The sequence below is a fragment of the Microtus pennsylvanicus genome, chromosome 16, assembly GCF_037038515.1.
Source record: "Microtus pennsylvanicus isolate mMicPen1 chromosome 16, mMicPen1.hap1, whole genome shotgun sequence".
Lineage (NCBI taxonomy): Eukaryota > Metazoa > Chordata > Mammalia > Rodentia > Cricetidae > Microtus > Microtus pennsylvanicus.
This window is the reverse complement of record NC_134594.1, coordinates 18,804,023-18,813,454: the sequence shown is the minus strand read 5'-3', so window position 1 is coordinate 18,813,454 and position 9,432 is coordinate 18,804,023. Positions and strand designations below refer to the sequence as shown.

Genomic DNA, 9,432 nt, shown 5'->3' with positions numbered 1-9,432 from the left:
TGTGATTTTCATTACTATTTTGACTATTATTGTTTCTTTCTCCTTTCAATATTAATATTAGATTTTATATACTTATGAAAAACTATGTGGACAGAATTTAATCAGAACTTTGGAAATTATTACTTTAAGTTTGTAGATATATTGATAAATTGTGATCTTCTAAAAGCATCATATTCGGAACTTTAATTGAGAATCTTTTATTATTTAAATATTTATTGAGTTTGCAAATAAAATTTTTAATTCTTCAGCATAGGATCAAATTACATTTTTTTAAAAAAATATATTACACTGATGATGATGGTGAATGTCTCGAATCTCAGTACTCTGGAGGCAGAAGCAAGTGGATCTCTTTGACTTTGATGCCAGCCTGGTCTACAGAGCAAATTCAAGGACACCTTGGGTAGTTACAAAGAAAATCTCTGTCTCAAAATTCAAAACAAGCCAAGCACCAAAAAGTAGAATAGACATCACAGGTGAATGGGGAATGTGCTTGAGTAGTGGTTTCTGATGGAGACAGGAGGGATCACGTGGGTTGAGGATAAAGGGAGAGGGTACTGGAATCAGGGTGCATCTCTGGGATCAATTAGAAACTGAGTGATATAAAAACTCCCAGGAATCTACGAGGGTGACCATAACAAAGACTCCTAGAATGGGGCATATGAACCAGTTATCTCCCGTAACCAAGCAAGATTTTCAAAGGAGGAATTGCTATCATAACCCAATCACAATAGCTTTGTGCTACAATTTGTTGTGCCTACAAGATGAGGTAAAGGTGACACAGAAATTATGGGAGTAGCCAATTAGTGCCTGGTCCAACTTGAAACTCCTACCATGACAGGAAGCCTACCACTGACACTGCTTGGAGCGACAGGACTAAAAGGAATGGACAGTCTGGAGAACTAGGATAGAGCCAAATATGACTGGTTATAATAATAACAATATAGAAATGATAATTAAGTCAATGATTCCTAATGATATTGTGCTATACTCATACACTGCTGCCTAGCCAAATTGCCATCAATGAGACTTCATCCAGCAAATGATAGACTCAGGTGCAGAGACCCAACAAATTTTAGGCTGGCCTTGCTTTGGGAATCCTGTGCAGGAGTGAGAGAAAAGATTGGAGGAGCCAGAGCGGTCAAGGAAGAAAGCACAAGAAAATCCACAGAATCAACTAACTTGGACCCAAGGGATTCACAGCGACTGATTTTCCAACCAGAGAGCTTGCATGGGACTGACCTAGATCCTCTGTACATATGTTACTGTTGTGTAGCTTTGTTTTCCTGAGGGATTCCTAACAAAAAGAATAGGAGTTTTCTCTGAATTGGTTACTTGATTTTTAGACATTTCTCTCATAGTGGGTTGCCTTGTTCAGCATTAGTAGAAGAGGGAGTGTCTAGTCTTACTGCAAATTAATGTGACATGGCTGACTGATATACACAGTGTACTCTTTTCTAAAGAGAAAGAGGAGGAACATATTGGGATAAGTGCTGTGGAAAACTCTTCTGTACATTGTGAAGATCTGTTGCTATGATTGGTTTAATAAATATACTGACTCTCTAATAGCAACACAGAATAAAGTTAGGCAGGAGAGGCAAATTGAGAATGTTGGGAAGAAAGAGGGCCAGTCAGAAGAGTCACTAGTTAGGCATGTAAATGGAATAGAAGTAAAGGGCATACGTAAGCATTCGGGCAGCACATCAATAATAGAAATGGGTTATAAGGGCTAGTTAGTAATAAGCCTGAGCTATTGGCAGAGCATTTACAACTAATATACTAATATTGTGTGGTAAAGTGGAAAGCAGCTACTGGGTATTTGGAAATAGGTAGGCAGTAGAGAAATGTCCAATTACATATTACGTTTCAATGTGGGGACAAAATTTCTACTTAAAACTTGACAAAACTTAAGAAAGGATTCTAGACACAAAAAAATAGCATCAAACGGGGGCTCTAGGCGGACATGTTAAAAGCTCCGCCCTACTTTTCTGGCCCTCGGTCTCCCCACCCTCACCCCTGGAGCGGTCTCTCCCCGAGATCCACTGCCCTTTGGTGCAGACAGAAGGAACAAGAAGCAACTTAACAGGAGGAGAATGACACTGAGGCAGATTTCCAGCAACAGGTGCTTCGGGGGGCTCCCGAAGGTCTTTGAACATGACAGTGTTGAGCTGAAATGTAAAATGAGACTTGCTGTCTACCTGCCTCCACGGGCACAGGGTGCAAAGTGTCCTGCACTCTACTAGCTGTCTGGTTTAACTTGCACAGAACAAAATTTTATAACCAAGTCTGGCTTTCAGCAAGCTGCCTCAGAACACGGCCTTGTCGTCATTGCTCTAGATACCAGTCCCCGTGGCTGCAACATTAAAGGAGAAGATGACAGCTGGGACTTCGGCACTGGTGCGGGCTTCTATGTGAATGCCACTGAAGACCCCTGGAAAACAAATTACAGAATGTACCCTTACGTAACCGAGGAGCTTCCACAACTCATCAATGCCAATTTCCCAGTGGACCCACAGAGGATGTCTTTTTTGGTCACTCCATGGGAGGCCACGGAGCTCTGATTTGTGCTTTGAACAATCCTGGAAAATACAAATCTGTGTCAGCATTTGCTCAAATTTGCAACCCAGTGCTCTGTCCTTGGGGCAAAAAAGTTTTTAGTGGATATTGATGAAAAGTAAATGGAAGGCGTACGATGCAACCTGTCTCGTGAAGTCCTCATCAGGTTCCCAGATTGACATATTAATTGATCAAGGAAAAGATGACGAGTTTCATACAAATGGGCAGTTACTCCCTGATAATTTCATAGATGCCTGCACAGAAAAGAAAATCCCTGTTGTTTATAGGCTACAGGAGGGTTATGATCATAGCTACTACTTCATTGCAACCTTCATCAGCGACCACATCAAGCATCATGCAAAGTACCTGAATGCATGAAAAGCTTCAGGTGGAAGAATCTCATCGGAATTATAAACCTTGGACTACAGAGAATTGCTCAATAAAAGATTTGGGGTTTCCTCTCAAAAGATCATCCTCCTGCAGTTGAATTACTTTTCTGAATAAAGATATCAAACTTTCAAAAAAATAGCATGGTTTCTTCATAGCTGCTTTTACTCCAGTTGACACTGTTTGCTGGATATGGACAGAGGTATAGCCCTTTTAGAGATGGCTTTGGGCCAGTGCTAGCAACACTTGAATGGAGTTTACAAGAAGCAGGTGGGATGCTACTCAGTGGTGAGGATGATCCAGAAACTTCCCAAGTTGGCTCCTAGTGCTGGCAGTAAACTTATCTCCACCATAAGACAAGATTCTCAAGGAATGGTGCAGGGCCAGCTGCCAAAACCACCGCTTTAGTCCTAGATATGCCATTTAGCAGTTGAAAGACTCATGTCATCAGGAAAAGATTGAGATATAAAGCAAAGACAGATTCAGAGTAGGGGGAAATGTTCTAAGTGGCTTACAGTGTATTTATAAATATACATAGAATTGGGAGAGAAAAAAAAAAGGTAAAGAAAATCCTAATAAAGGGAATTGAAAAATATAAAATATAGGACACATAAAGATGGAAAATACATAGAAAGTCTGGATTATGCATATTATTATGTTGTATTTAAAATTTTTGTCTGATAAGAGACCTTGGATTGGATTGTGGAAACTGCTAGATTAAATCAATCTATATATTTTAAAATTATTTTGTGTGTGTATGTGTTTGTGTGTGTTGTCCAGATCACATTTATGTTCTATTAAAAGTATGCTCTTACCACATATTTTTGAGGAACGGGGGGACCTTTATGTACAAAAACTCAAGTCACATATCTTGTCAACATTTGAATCAAAATTCTGTGAATTAAGAAACTATAGTGGTTTTGCTCTAATTAATTGATATTAAATTTGGCTTGGATTTTTCAGTTTGACTCATTATTTCTAATAGTAAATAGCTATTACATCTCTACAAACAGTTTGAATGGTAAATAAATAACTAGTTCAAATTATATACAGCCAGAAATCTTTCAAGCACACCATCATAACTAAAAGTAAATTAGCATGCTTTTCAATTTTAAATGCAGTGCTAGAACTAAGAAATGGCATATATAGCCAAGAACAAGAAATTTCTATTTTATCAGTAAATATGTTTACCAAGAAAGTGACAGTATTTTAAGGCTTTATCAAAACAAAGATAAATACACTTTAAGATATAAATGAACCATGCTGAGTTTTTATATTTTCTATACAAATATAGCAACATATTCTGGACAATTTTTAGTAAGCGGTTAAATCTCTCTCAGTAAACAAATGGCATAATTATTTTAACAACCATGCTCATTATACAACTTTATTAAAATGCATATGTATGTATTATATCTAAGCATGTCCTATTAAGAAATTTTGTGGAACATAATGACAGTAATAGTTGCTCAGTGTGGATCCATATTGGTGATACTTATCCAATAGGAAATTCAATTATTCATTAAGGATTGTCTGTAATCTTAAATCTTTCTTTGTTGCTTAGACTTTGATAGTGTATAACACAATCTAAGTATCAATAAAATTTCACAGGAGTATAGAATATATAAAATACCCACATACTCAAGGAATATTTTATGTATATTCTTTCAATGAGTCTTACTATGTTTTAAAAGTATTTATTTATTTATTATATTTACAATATTCTGTCTGTGTGTATGCCTGCAGGCCAGAAGAGGGCACCAGACCCTAGTACAGATGGCTGTGAGCCACCATGTGGTTGCTGGGAATTGAACTCAGGACCTTTGAAAGAGCAGGCAATGCTCCTAACCTCTGAGCCATCTCTCCAGCCACTGAGTCTTACTACTTAGTGAAACTAATACATGCACACATGCATGCATATTTTATAATTTATTTCTGCAAAGACTTTGTAAGTTTCCTTGTCTCGGTCATATTTTATTATAGAATACTTACGGATTGTGAATAAAAGTTGAATGATATATACAAGGTTTGCTTCTATCTTTTTCTCAGTTTCCCTTATAAACTCAATTTCTTATTTTCTCAGTGCATTGACACAATTGAGAAGTCAGGAAAGTCACAATACTATCAACTTACTACAGTCCTATTCTGTAGCCATGATACCTATTTAGGCCTTTCTCAAGTCCAAACTTTACTAGAATATTTTGTTTTTATATTTTATATTTATTTTTAATAATATAAATATTTTGGTTATATTAATTTACAGAATTACCGTCTATTTCATGTTTTTTTTTTCTTTTTTGGGGAATGTAACCTCTTGTTTCAAAGAAGTACATTCTAGAAACAGAAATGTCTTCTTTTGTGATAACTGAGATATATCTGATCTACAGGGCTTGCCTGTATCTTCTTCTCAGTTTTCTTTGTAAAATTAATCTGTTATTTTTCTCAGTACATTCTCACATCTGAACCTCAATTCACTTTAACCTATCGAGTTGGATAACTTTGTTGAATTTACCCTCTGTGAAAACACAACACAAATCCACTCTGAAGCTGTCACATATTCTATTGGGAAGACAATGATTCTATGTTGGCTACATAAAGTAGTAGAGAATCTAAATTATTTAAGAGTTGAAACTTAACTTTATTTCTTTTTTTTTTGTTTTTTTGTTTTTTTGTTTTTTTCGAGACAGGGTTTCTTTGTAGCTTTGGTGCCTATCCCGGAACTAGCTCTTGTAGACCAGGCTGGCCTGGAACTCCCAGAGATCCATCTGCCTCTGCCTCCCGAGTGCTGGGATTAAAGGCATGCGCCACCACCGCCCGGCTTAACTTTATTTCTTCAAGCTTATTGTGTTTTTACCTCAAACAAAGGTCCCGTCTAGATTCGGATCAGAGAGTTGTGCTCCCTCAAGTTTATTCTCAACAGGTGTAACTAATATCCAGACCTTGTATTTCAAGAATAGAGAAATAAATTTGTTTCTACTGCAAACAAAAGTCTAAGTATCCAACTAAGTTTCCAGTTCCTTTAAGGAGATAATTTAGGATTCTACCCAGGGAATGGTTTGCCTACAGAATGTTTTCATCTAGGCTGTGGGTGTGTGACTTGTTTTATCCTAGCAGCAAAATGCTTAATTATGCATGTAGCCCAGGACCTTCAACTGGTCACTTTAATTCCTTGTATCATGTTAATGCATTTTTTAAATCTTACTCCTACCTCTTAGGGTCAGGCTATTTAGGCAATTGGAAATTAAATGGGGCTATCAGTATTCACTGGAACTCCCTCCCAGTACTATTCTATGTTTTTCTGTTTTAATATTTTCACACACATCTTCATATACTTATCTAATATATCTAAGTCCCCATGCCCCTACCCCCGGCATGAGGTGTTTTTGTCAAGGTTGGTCCTCTACAATATGTCTTTCACACTTTATTCTTCTTTTTCTGGTTCGAATACACCCCATGATCTCTAGAACTGTGCGGTTTTCAAGCAAATTTTATTATATTTTTCTGGCACCATTCAGAGAACCAGCCATTTCTCCATGGAATGTTGATTTCTATCTTTAGAAATTGGCGTTAGAAACCACAAAGATAAAAGTGCCTGGGTTTATTCATTATTGTTAACATGTCATTGTTTTCAAGTTCTTTGGGAGACTCCCTGGAACACTGTGCTAACCCTCAAAGCTGCCCACATACTGAAGACTATTTTTTTTCTACTCATTCTTATGCATTCAGATTAATCTGAATATTTAGAGACACCAGTATTCCATTTCAAATAAGTTCCACAGTTTTTATTAGATCTTTGCTTCCAGGTTTATTTGTTGTATTACAAACAATTAATGAGAAATCTTCTATCCTCTCTCAACATGACCTTTTTTATTCAGTTGCATTATGGAGGCACACTAGCTAATAGTAGCTCATCTATGTTCTCAATCTCATTGGGAACAACTTTAACTGTATTTCAATGATCATGTAAAAATTTGTTTTTTCTTGGCTTTACAATTTCCAGTCTAGAAAAAAAAAAAACAGGTAGGTTTCATGCAAACCTTCTGTATCTCTTCCAGATCAGTTCCATACTAAATTCAAATTCAGCCTTCCCTCAGCCTCCAACATCTCCGGTGCAAACCAGTGCCTAGAAACCTCCTTCACCCCACTTTTAACTGTATTGTAGAAGCCAACTCTAGCAGGTATTCCTGACAATACAGGCCCCCCTTCCAGGGCAAGTAGGACCCACACTATTTCTTTTGATCCTGAGATCCAATCCCCCCTAGGCTCATCCCCAATAGTAAGAAATCTGCTGTAGTCTCCCTTTCATCTCTGACATCATTCCCAATTAATTGTTCTCCTCCAATCTTCATTCTACCACCTAATACCAATTACCCATCCTCTAATACTATCAGGCACACCTAATCAACACTCAAGTTGAACAAAACAGGAAAACAGGCAACACACAGGCACTACAATCTCTGAAAATCCAGGGAGGAAGCAGAAACAAAGAAGCAAAACACCCACCTAACAAAGACAAATCCAGAAGTGAGCAACTAAACCGTTAATCATCACCAATTCAGATGCCAAGAGACTAGGATAAAATGTACTGTCAAAAACAGTTAGGGCAATATATCTCTACCAAAGACCAGCTATCTTATCACAGTAATTCCTAACTACTCCAGCATTGGGAAAGCACAAGAAAAATCTGAAAACAGCATTTACAAATATGGTAAAGAATCTTAATGAGGAAATCCCTTAAAAATACAGAAAAATATGAAACAAAACACACGCACAAAGAAAGAAAACAGTGTAAGGGAAGAAATAAAACTACACAAGACTTGAAATTGGAAATAGAAGTAATAATGAAAACCCAAACTGGGGGAATGTGAAATGAAAAAAAAAATAGGTATTGAAACAGGGAGCTATAGAGGCAAGCTTCACCAACAGAATATAAGAATCTCAGATATGGGATTACAATAGAAATAAATGCATACACCAGTCAAAGAAAATGTTAAGTCTAAAGAATTCTTGACACAAAAAATCCAGGAAATTTGGAACATCAAGAAATACCAAGTCTAAGAATAATAGGAATAGAGGAAAGAGAAGAACCCAAGCTCAAAGGCCTTGAAAACTTTTTCAACAAAATTATAGAAGAAAATTTTCCTAACCTTAAGAATGAGATGCTTTTAAGACTATAACAAACATACAGAACCCCAAGGAGATTGAACCATAAAAGAAATGTGCCTTTCAACATGATAATGAAAATACACCAAATAAAGAAAAAATATTAAAATTTGCAAAGAAAAAAGACCAATTATTATAGAAATAAATACCTAGCAGAATTATATATGACTTCTTAATGGAGACTCTTAAAGAAAGAGAGAAGGGTCTGAACAGATGTGCTACAGCCTCCCAGAGACAACACCAGGCAGCTGAGACTACTCACCCATCAAAGTTCAAACAACATATATGGAAAAAATAAGATATTCCACAATAAACTCAAAATTAAACAGCATCCGTCTACAAATCCAGCAATGCAGAAGGTGAAAGAAGGTAAACTCCAAACTAAGAGGGTTAACCACACCCATGAAAGCACAGCAAATAATATCATACTTGCAATCAAAAGAAAAAAGCACCTTTATAAAAAATCAGGTGTTCATAGGTTTGTGGGTTAAAATCCGGGTATTCCATTGGTTGACTTCTCTCTTTTTATGCCAATACCAAGCTGTTTTCAATACTGTAGCTCTGTAATAGAGTTTGAAGTCAGGGATGGTAATGCCTCCAGACGTTCCTTTATTGTATACGATTGTTTTGGCTATCCTGGGTTTTTCGTTTTTCCATATAAAGTTGATTATTGTCCTCTCAAGGTCTGTGAAGAATTTTGATGGGGATTGCATTGAATCTATAGATTGCTTTTGGGAGAATTGCCATTTTTACTATGTTGATCCTCCCAATCCAAGAGCAAGGGAGATCCTTGCATTTTCTGGAATCCTCTTCAATTTCTTCTTCAAAGACTTAAAGTTCTTGTCAAATAGATCTTTCACTTCCTTGGTCAGAGTTACCTCAAGATATTTTACGCTATTTGTGGCTATCGTGAAAGGTGATGCTTCTCTGATTTCCCTCTCTGCTTCCTTATCCTTAGTGTACAGGAAGGCAACTGATTTTTTGGAGTTGATCTTGTATCCTGCCACATCACTAAAGGTGTTTATCAGCTGCGGGAGTTCTTTGGTAGAGTTTTTGGGGTCGCTTATGTATACTATCATATCATCTGCAAATAACGAAAGTTTAACTTCTTCCTTTCCAATTCGAATCCCCTTGTTCCCGTTATGACGTCTTATTGCTATTGCTAGAACTTCAAGCACTACTGAATAAAAAAAATGGGTCAAGACAGAAATAAAGAAATTAAATACTTTCTAAATTGCACTCAAAATGAATATACAGCATACCCCAAATTACGAAATTAAATGAAAGTGACTCTAAAACGCAAGCCCAAAGCACTAAGTGTAAACATAA

General features: G+C 36.7%; 1 pseudogene; it reads left to right on the top strand.

The window, feature by feature from the left end:
- The first annotated feature begins 1,958 nt into the window (after nucleotides 1-1,958).
- Nucleotides 1,959-3,079, top strand: LOC142836314 (S-formylglutathione hydrolase pseudogene; annotated as a pseudogene).
- The last annotated feature ends 6,353 nt before the right edge of the window (nucleotides 3,080-9,432 follow it).